Below are 2,946 nucleotides of genomic sequence, written 5' to 3' on the forward strand. Positions count from 1 at the left end.
TTTGATAGCAGGTATTGAAAAGATTCCAAAATTTTATTATTTTTTTCATTTTTATAAAATCATTATTTAATGCCTAACACCATCACCTTTTTCTTTAAGCATTTAGTTTTAAAACATCTTAACTTCCAAATTCGTTTAAATTGTGGCAAGGTGTAGAAATTTGGTTCTTTTCATAATCGAGAGTATCAAAGTCAGTTTAGACGCTTACTCATATATAAGTCAGCTAAAGGGACCATTTAAGTCACTGCCTGAATACAGTCTGGCCATTTAGAGAGTACTATTTGCAAGTCATTCATTTAATTCAGAACTGTGCTATCAGCAATGTAACTATTTTATAATTGTACAAAGAAAACAAAAAACGATTATCGAAAGTGATACCATTTTATTATTGTATGTCAAGTTTTATTACATTGTTTTAATGATTTGAAAAAAAGATCAAAAAGAGATGGGACTGAGTCAGCAGTCCAACCTGTTTGTTGCCATGTTTCAGATGTCTGGTTTTGTTCGACTTAGTATTGCCGATGGCCTCCTCCGTGTCCATAGTCTGTTAAACAAAACAGCAATTCTACGATAAAACATCTCTACGGTTTAACTTTAAAATTGCAAACATCAAACGTTGTGAAATATGCAATGATGTACAAAAGCTATTGATATGTTTTCAGTTGCCGCCTTCATTGACAAGTTATAGATATAGTCACAGTACAATCCCTCTCGCAGAGTGGGCAAATGCTAAACAAACGTTAAGCAATTGCTTAACTAATGATAAGTGAATGCTGAACGAATGGTGAAAGAATGTACAAATGGTGAATGATTGCTGAACTAATGGTAAGTTAACGGTTTCTGAATGTTGCTTGTAACTTTTTGAGGGGTAACAGTTAACAGTGAACAGTTAGAAGAAGTGAGCGAAAAAGAACACAAACGTGAGTAAAAAGGAACAATAAGCATATGACGCATATAGATTTACTTTTGAAATGCATCGGGTGTTTTTTCGTGTCGTACAGTACGAATTCCATGATTGAAAATAAAGGTATTGTAAAACTTATTGATATATGAAATCTGCACTGTCAAATAAAAGCGTAATTGAAAAAGTTATAAGTATTTCAAAGAAAATAAAACAGTCCTTATCAATTCTGACTCCTTTTTTAAACTTTCAGAAGAAATATTTTGATATTGCATACACACATATATATAGCACAGGATAATAAGGTAGATTTAACGAAATTTTCAACCTTATTTTATTTAACCGATTGATTTATCAACAATAGTTTTAAAAAAATCGATCTAAAAAAAGTAAACAATATTTACGAAATCTCAAACAAGGACAGTTTGTTCCAGATTTACCGGTATTAATGCCAAAAATGGGTCTATAATTTTGATTAAGTGATGTTATAGAAAAGGTCTTCTACCCTAATGTCGTGAATCCAAGTTAAAGTTGTTAAACAATTGATATGTTGATGCCAAGTGTGAAAAAAATTGTCTTTTAATTTCCCCAAATTCCCAAGCTCATCTCTTAACTTCGCGGTTCCGTATGACAATGAAAAATAATAATATGAACAATAATGTACACTAACAATAATAATGTACAATGAGTTAACGCAAGGGGAGATAATGATATGAAACTGTGAACGATAAACGAACGGTATACATTTGCTGAACATAACACAAAAATGGAAAAGTGTAAGGATACAGGCATTGTTTAAAAAAACTTACAGCTACAACAGTATCCATAATTGGTACAGTATTCAAAATAGCCACATTGAGGATATTGAACCCAGGGATTGCAACGCCGATAACTGCAATGGCTGCCACTCAAGTATGCTGAGGAAATACCAGAGTAAATCTATATTACCACAGCTCACTAAATAAGTTAACTAACCTTGAAGAGAGCCAATAATGAGAACACAGAGAGAGAGAGAGAGAGAGAGAGAGAGAGAGAGAGAGAGAGAGAGAGAGAGAGAGAGAGAAAATAAACTTACCCGAGGAGATAGCTACCAAGCAAGTAAGAAGAATCAAAGCAAAGAGAACCTTTCCCATTTTGATTCGGCAGATGACGCTCGACTCAAGATGATGGTCTTTTATGCTGTCTACGAGCAATCATCCACAAATCGGTTGTCACCAGTAGTTTCCATGTGGTCAAATATAACCAAATATTGGAACAAAGATGTTGTTTATGGACGAAATGAACCATGAAATTAATGAATACAAGACAAATAACAAAGACCTTGGCATTGTCATCTTTTATCATTTATTAAACTAAAAAGCAACAACAGATTTAAACAAATGGAAAACCCAATGCTTTGATGCATTACTAAATTGTTGTGAAGATGACGACAGATATCCAAAAAAGTTTATTTACTCTAGTTAGGCTGAATGTTTATAGGTTTATTTTTTTCATTAATATGACAAGCTATATTTAAAACAAAATTTGTATGGAAGTATTCAACCACAAGTAAACAAAAACAAAAAACACGATAATTCATGATTGCATGTCTGGATATTTATTAACCAACCAAATATGTGATCAAAGTATGAGTGTAAATTTAAACGTAATCCATAAAACGAAGAATTTTACTTTTTAAATGTAAACACCCTAGTGGTGTAAAATAATGAAGTGTAAATTTCTTAAGGTTTTTTAAATTGCATTCCCTCAGATCAGTATGCCGCTCCCCTATGAGTCATTACTTTTTGTGGCAACATACACTGTTACCTTTTTTGGCTTATTACGAGTAAGCGAAGCGCTTGCATCGCAAGCAAATAACATTTCTCAAAATCAGTTGGGTCAGTTTTTCATTACTATCAGCTCATCAAAGACCGACCAAACAGGCAGGAGCTCGGTTGTGCAAATTCAATAGCTACCTCAAACTCAGTTCTGTCCATCATCAACAATCACTCCATTTCTCCAAGCTAGACCCCCGAGAAAACCGGACCCACTTTATTTGTTCACAT

At 33.3% G+C, this 2,946-nt stretch overlaps 1 long non-coding RNA gene across 1 annotated transcript; it reads right to left on the minus strand.

The window, feature by feature from the left end:
* Window positions 1-362: 362 nt before the first annotated feature.
* Window positions 363-2,138, minus strand: LOC105342188 (uncharacterized). Its single transcript, XR_902477.4, has 3 exons — window positions 1,977-2,138; window positions 1,711-1,818; window positions 363-544 (listed from the first exon to the last, which is right to left on the minus strand). It is a non-coding gene; the product is annotated as an uncharacterized lncRNA (long non-coding RNA).
* Between the last annotated feature and the right edge of the window lie 808 nt (window positions 2,139-2,946).

The sequence above is a fragment of the Magallana gigas genome, chromosome 5 (assembly GCF_963853765.1).
Source record: "Magallana gigas chromosome 5, xbMagGiga1.1, whole genome shotgun sequence".
Taxonomy (NCBI): Eukaryota; Metazoa; Mollusca; class Bivalvia; order Ostreida; family Ostreidae; genus Magallana; species Magallana gigas.